This window comes from Arachis hypogaea, chromosome 9, assembly GCF_003086295.3.
Source record: "Arachis hypogaea cultivar Tifrunner chromosome 9, arahy.Tifrunner.gnm2.J5K5, whole genome shotgun sequence".
Lineage (NCBI taxonomy): Eukaryota > Viridiplantae > Streptophyta > Magnoliopsida > Fabales > Fabaceae > Arachis > Arachis hypogaea.
Genome location: NC_092044.1, coordinates 20,179,674 through 20,187,299, shown reverse-complemented (window position 1 = coordinate 20,187,299; position 7,626 = coordinate 20,179,674). Strand labels below are relative to the sequence as shown.

At 26.6% G+C, this 7,626-nt stretch overlaps 1 long non-coding RNA gene across 1 annotated transcript; it reads left to right on the top strand.

Moving 5' to 3' along the window:
• Positions 1–755: 755 nt before the first annotated feature.
• Positions 756–4,544, top strand: LOC114924414 (uncharacterized). The gene is made up of 2 exons (XR_003811665.2): positions 756–1,319; positions 3,922–4,544. It is a non-coding gene; the product is annotated as an uncharacterized lncRNA (long non-coding RNA).
• The last annotated feature ends 3,082 nt before the right edge of the window (positions 4,545–7,626 follow it).

Here is a 7,626-nt window from a genome sequence, read left to right as displayed (position 1 = left end):
GCCAATCGTGGGATCAAACCATTCACATTTAAATAGTAAAACTCTTTTTAGTGATAGCCCAGTATAAAATTTTAAATAATAAAAGATCATATAAATGAACATTAAATCACATAATGTTAGTTATTAAATTTTTTTTATCTAATTTATAATTTTTTTCAAGAGAACCCTTTAGTACACTAATATAAAATTATATAAATATGGTAAAAAAATAAGAGAAAAAATTATTTATCTAAAAGTCTCTAATACGGGTTATGAAATGGATTAGAGACTTGTGAGTCAAAACAATTATTAGATTGTTTGACTAGAGCGATGCGGTAGGTACGTACTTAGTAAGGATACTCCGACACTCAAGTCAAAATGGATTTATGAAATATATGTGTGTGAAATGAGAAATATAACTGAGGGGTCTCTGGCTCCGTTTATATAATTCGAGACAGTTATCTTATCTTATCTATATTATTTATTAATATAAAAAAAATTTTAATTTCAAATATTAATTTTATTAAATATTTATCTTTTTAGATTATTATATAACAAAGATTTAAGAACATAATTTAATTTAAATATTTTAAAATTAATATTAGACATAATTTTTTAAAATATCTATCTTTTAGATATTAATATTTTATAATTTATTTAATATATTTTTGTTATAATTTTATCTTTTTTTAGTTTGATATTAAAAATTATATATAATTTTAATTTAAAAAAATTAAAATATACATAGTTATTTCAATACCCTTATTATTTACTTTGCGCCAAAATTTAGTTTCAGGGGATTTCAGTTTTTGAGTGCCTTCTCCCTACTAGTATCACAGCAAGGTTACCTTGCCAAAAACCAAACCTTTTTTCAGAATTGTCTTTTGGTTTCACCGTTTCAGGTTAGTTTTTCATCTCCTTCTCCCTTCTTCTGTGTGTGCTCTGCCTCTGGTATGTGATTAGCGCTCGTGCTTCGCGCTCCTTCTGCGTGCTCTGCGCGTTGCCGCTCGTGCTCTGCCTCCTGTCTCTGGTCTCAGACATCCACCACTCCAGCCTCCAATCTCGCACCTCAGACCACCTCCACCATCGTCAATCGCACTCCCAGGTACCAGCCTTCACTTGCGAACAACCGCTCTGCCTCTTGCATGTGTTCACCTCCGCCGGTCTCAGAACCTTCGTGCCTCAAACACTGCCCCTTCGCTAGATTATTCGTGCCTCCTCTTCTCTTTGTGCGTCCTCTGCAAGGTTCAACATTTATTGTGAGTATGTGAGCACGCCATCCTCAACTTAGATATTACATACATGCTACTGTCTCAGGGCTTCTTCCCTTTTTACAAAAGGTTAGGGTTTCTTCTTTCTGGGAGTTTCTGTTCTAATTCTTTGAAGTTTTACTCAGCCTTGTAAGGATTGTTGTTGATTTTCTTGCTTTGATATTAAATGAGCTGATATAGGATCCTTGGATTGTCATGTGGATTTCAGAATTAACATGCAATGGGGTATATATTGTAGTTTTACCTATTGTTAAGCAATGTTATTGTAACATTGTGATGATATAGCCTCCTAGAAGTATTCCTATGGATCCTCCTAATTCAAAATTTTACTCACAATGGGGTAGGTTGTAATTATACAATATTCAAGGATAATTCAATGTATATGGTAAGTATAAAGTAAGGAGGATTTTTAGGCATACCAATTAGCAGGTTTGATCGTTTCTTTTGTATTGAATAAAATCTATAAGTAGAGTCAGAGTGCAACTAAGACTAGCTTCTGCGAAATTTTAAGATTTATATTTGGATCTGATCTCATCTCTACATATTTATCAATCTTGATAGCGAGGTGATTTCAGTGAGTGTCTTGTCATGATATCTACTTAAAGGGGAAAAACAATAGTACTCTGTTGGATGAAATAGAGAGATGATTCGAGTGTTGTTAATGAATGATATAGGAAAGTCATCTTAAGTTCAGGAAAAATTTTGCTATACAGCTATAGGACCTAAGATCTTGTATGGAATTGAATGTATGAAAGGCCAACAGTGTAATAAGCTCAGTGTTGTACAGGTTAGGATTTTGGAATGCATGAATGAATATACTATACGAGGAAGTGAATCTGATGAGAGGACCTATAGAAGCACCAGTAAGAATTAAGAAGAGTATAACTAAAAATCTAAAAGTGGCTTCATGGGCTTCATTTGATACATATAGTTCACCTCTCTTGGTAGAACTTACTTTTATATATATTATGATAAAATCCTTTGAATTTGATGTTGGTAGAATGTAAAGTAAGGACATTTTGGTTTCTAGGCAATTATTATTTGATAGAGTTTTATAGAATTTTGTGCTAAAATTTTGTTCATAACTAACCAATTTAAAAGTTATATGTTTTGATGCTGTAGGTTTCATTTTGCACCTAATTACACTTATTCTAAATCTTTGCTCTTTTCTTTACCTGCAATTTATATGCTTGTGTGCCAGTATGAAACAGCTCAAGGATGTTATCTATTAGAACTGAGTGCAATGCTTATATAGTTATGTCACCTATAAAGCCACTTATTATGCTTAGAATGTTATCTCTTTATGTTCTATTGGTTACGTAGTGATTCCCGTGTTAGTTTCTAGTATGTTCGAATAAAGCCAGGTAATAAAAAGGTATTTATGACTGAAATTTTGTTGCTAAAATACCTAGTATTGTATTATGTGATTATTTGATGTGATTGAGTTTGGTTTTTGACTATGAATTATAATTGTCTTTGATATTATTGTGATCATGGTTTAATTGTTGGATTTACTATGAATTATAATCTGCCCCTTTCACACATATAGTATTATCCTTGCTATGAACTTCTTAAAATGCTCATGTGTACATATATATTAGTAGTTTAGTACTAACGCATAGTAGCAGGGACGTACCTATGCATAAGGAAGAGGGGGCATTTGCCCCACAAAGCTTTTTCAAAAACATCTAATACTTACAATATATATATATAACTTATTATATTATGTTTATTTTAAAATAAAATATAAATAATTTTTTTATATTTTATATTAAAAAAATATTTTATTAAATTTAATTTAGTAAAAAAAATAAATAAATAAACTAAAAAATAGTGATTATTAATTTTATTATATTAGTTAATTAATTACTAATTAAATTAAAATTTAATTTTTTTAATTAAATACAACTTAAATTATTAGTAAATTTTTAAAAATTATTTAAGATAAAAAAATATGTTATTTATATGTTAATACACTGTAATTATTTTGGTTAAAAAATTTATTTATACCATAAAGATTATAATAAGTAAATTTGACAATTAAATATGAGATAATAAAAAATAAAATAATTATTTAAAAAATATATAAAAAAATAATATTTAGTCATGTTAAAAATAAAAAAAAGTTGTTATAAATTATTTTTTAAATATTATACTGTATGTATGAAATTATATTTTTATTATTTTAAATATTATAAAAGTGATTGTATATATATTTTTAGTTTTTATCAACATCTATAGATAGTTCTCATTTAAAATTTTAAATATATCTAAACCAATTTGGATTGGTCAAGTGATAGTTTAGTCATCCACTTAAGTAAGTATTGAGAGTTTGAATTCTATCTCGTATGTAAAGCACTTAATTCATTGTCAGTCAATTGTAGACTGTTAAATGGAACCCAAATTCACGATGAATTAGTTTTTAACTTGTTGGGTATCGTGGAAAGCCAAAAAAAATTCTATACTTAAATTTTATTATATTTTTGCCCTCACTACTAAATTTTTCTAGGTCCGTCACTGCATAGTAGCACTTTATTTTACATCCTAATTGATTATTTTGGCAACTAAGTATTATTTTACATTCTTATTATTTTAATTCTTTCGATGATGTACATGTTACTGAACTTTAAATGTAATGTATTACTAATCTTATAAATCTTTGTTGTTTTAGATATACCAGACGATTACACTATTTGGAACGAAGTTGTGACAAAGGAGAAAAAGAAAGCTGCTTTTGGTTTAGGTTCTTTTGGTTTAGATCTCTCTTCAAAGTTGGATTCCAAAAATTGTTCAGAGACATCAAAAGACAATCTAAATATTGAACAAGAACTTCACATGTGGAAAAAAAAGGCAAAGGAACAAGAAATGATCAATGAAGAGCAAAAGGTTAAGTTGAATCATGTTGAGCACAAGTTAAAAGATCAAGGACGTCAATTAAAAGTTCAACAGAAAAGAATTGGTTCTATTGAAAAGACAATTCATGCTTTGTATAAAAAGTTGAATCTCCCACTTTCTTTAACTTTGTCTGATCCTATTGAAGATGACCTTAGGACAGGCTGATGAGGATGATAACATGAGTGATTGATGTCTAGAGTATATGTTTTTTCTGATTTAGATTAAGGAATTTTTAGGTGAACTAGTTAGTATATTTTATTTTATTCATGATATTTGACCTTTTTAAAGGTTTTCTTTGTTTTAGTTTAAGTATTTTTTTCTTATTTTCGTTCGATTACATTTATGGACATGGACAAAAGTATTTTAGTAATAAATATTTTTTAACTCTTTTATGGTAAATAACTTTTTCACGATTTTATGTGTTTATGATTTTGATGATTTAATATTAAAAAAAATGATTATGATGGTCTTAATATAAAAAACAGATCAAATATAATTTATTTTCTAAAATATTTATATATTAAATAGTAAATTATTTTGCATGAAAATTATTTAAAATATTATATTAAATTTGTAAAAAATTTGTGCAAAAATAATTTTTTGTTTTGTGTGAAATTTGTTTTAAATACGTCAATTCTTTTAAATTAAATGTCTTAAATTTAATTGAAAAGAAATATTTGATTTGTCTAAAATTTGTTCGAAAAAATTGTTATATTTGACTAAATTCGTTAAAAATTTGTCTGAAATAAAATATATTTTTTGTTTAAAATTTGTCTAAAATATATTGTCTTTATCTTGGCTAATTTGTTTAAAATTGTCTAAAATACATTATAATAGTTAGAAATTTAGAAGATAAATACCTATTTAAAATTTGTCACAAAATCGTCTAAAAAAATTTTGGACGAAATTTCAGACAAAATATAAATTAGAAACAAGGTTTTTTGGGACAAAAAAAATTCGTCCCAATTTTGTTTAAAAAAAATTTGTTTTTAATTTATTCGAAATTTATTTCAATTTCGTCTCAAAATCTATTCCAAACAGTCTTATTTCTAGTAGTGAGATATATTACCAAGTCATTCACGGATGTGACAATGACAAAAATACATGGAGTCTCTCAGCCTCAGAGTGTAGGCATGTGTATGACATAATTTGAGGTAGGAGAGCATTACCAAGAATAGAATTACTCATGTGGTTTGTGATAAACAATGCTCTGAACACTAAAGACAAGTTGATATTAGAAGAAATGTCATTAGCCAAGACGAACAAAAGTTGCGTTACATGGAGTTGAAGAAGAAACATTATTTCATTTATTTTTATCTTGCATATTCTTTTCAAAATCATGGTACTTGTCGCTGAACTGGGGAGAGTATTGTAGGTAAAACAGGAAAATGTTAGAGATTGGTTACTAGGGTGGATGGAACAAGAAGTCATAGAATAAAAAAATATGATTGATGTAATTTATTTTTTGCTATTATATGGTAATTTGGCACTGTAAAAATATAAAAATATTTGAGGAAAAAATGGTGAGTGTTGATAGTGGATGGGAAATAATTAAGACATTAGTAACTCAGTGAAAAAAAAAAAGAGAAAAAAGTGCAAATAACAAAGAGGTAAATAAAGTACAACATAGTTATCAAAGAAAATGGATATGGTGGTCTTGTATGTGTTGTATATAGATCCGATTTAAATTTTTATATAACAGGAGGATACTTGACTGATAAAGAGGGTAGATTGTATTGTTTAATAAAAAAATAACAAATAAAACTTCATTAATTAGTTAATGCTACATTAAAAGGAGTTCAAGTGGGATTACATTATTTGTTGGAAGAAATAATGCACATAAAAGAAGAGAATATAACCATGGTGGCCAAGAACAAAGATATAGTAGATTGACTAATGAAGAAAAAAAAAAGATGGGACCACAAATTTTTTAAAAAATAGAACAGGCAATGAAAGTCAAATCCTAAAGAATGCGGAATTAGTGCATGAAGCAGGAGAGCAAAGATTTAAGCATAAAAAACAATGGGAAGGGATGGTAATTGAAAATGAAGGAAATTGGATTGAGTGAGTCGCTTGAAGGATGACTATAGTACACTAAATTAAAGTACTGGATAGGTGGACATTATCAAGAATAACAAGCTAGCTTTGGTGATATAAAAGGAATAATATGCTTATCGATTTTAATACAGTGGGTGGAATGTGGATATTCAAAGTTGACAATTGGCTTGTGTAATGTAGCCTGAAGGGTGTGAGTAGCAATGGGTACAATACAATGATATTATTTAGAGTAAAAAAAAATTACTGATTGTTGTTATATTGTATTTCGTTTTGGATGTATGATTTTATTGTTTGTTAGGCTAAGTTACTGTTCCTTCTGTCTGGAACTACTTTTTAAAAGTTTTGTTATTTTTGATGGCAATGGTGAAGGAGATACATAACCGTCATAGGTTGTTGTTTCTCCCATTTTAGGTTGAATTTGTACCGAATAATCTAAAAGAAAAAACTAATTCTTTGGATTTAATTTTTTTCTAATATTTTTACCTATGCGATGCACAAACTAAATATCTTTTAAATTAAAATAATTTCTTATAAAAGTTAAAAACAAATTTTTTTTTTGTGATGAATGAATTTTTCTAGTCATTATTTTTAGATAATAAAATAAAATTAATATACTGTAAAATGTAATATCTAACCCAAAGTTTGAAATAATAGTCTAATATTTTATTTTGATGTCTTTAATAATTCAACATTTGACATCTCTTTACGGAATATTTTATTTGTATAATTAGATGAAATTATAAAAGTTTTGATATAATTGAATTTCTAGATGAAAAAAAAAATGGAACAATAAGAACTCACTTTCATGTTGAGAATGAGTCTGTAGAAAGGAATGTGAAACCGTGTCTCATATTAGATACACTTTTTATATTTTACGTTATCTTTTTATGTTAAAATTATTGTTGGTTTTGTATCTAAAAATTGAGATTTTTTATTAAAATATTGTTTATTGTATTTTTTTTCTTTACAAAATCAAGTATTATTTTATTACAATGAGAAAATAAATCAAATACTTTGTATTTTTAGAACAAAGTAACTGCACACATAAATTAAATATATTTTAAAAAAAATAATTAAGGCATTGTTTAAATTTGTTTGAACAACTTAAAAAAATAATTCACAAAAATATTAACTGAATTTATTTTATCTTAACTAGCAGATGAGCATACAATATTAATACTCCAAATTAGTTTGTATAATAATTGCTCCAAACAAATTAGTAGTTAATGAATATTAACATAATAGTTCATGATATTTTATAATAAAATTAGATAAATTAGTTTCAAATAATATAAGATAAATTAATTTTTTGTCTTTTCAAATTTTAGGTAATTTAATTATTTTATCATATTTTTTTAGAAAAAGTACAAAATTTGTCATATTTTAAAAAGTATTATAATACGATTTATCTTTTTATTTTATT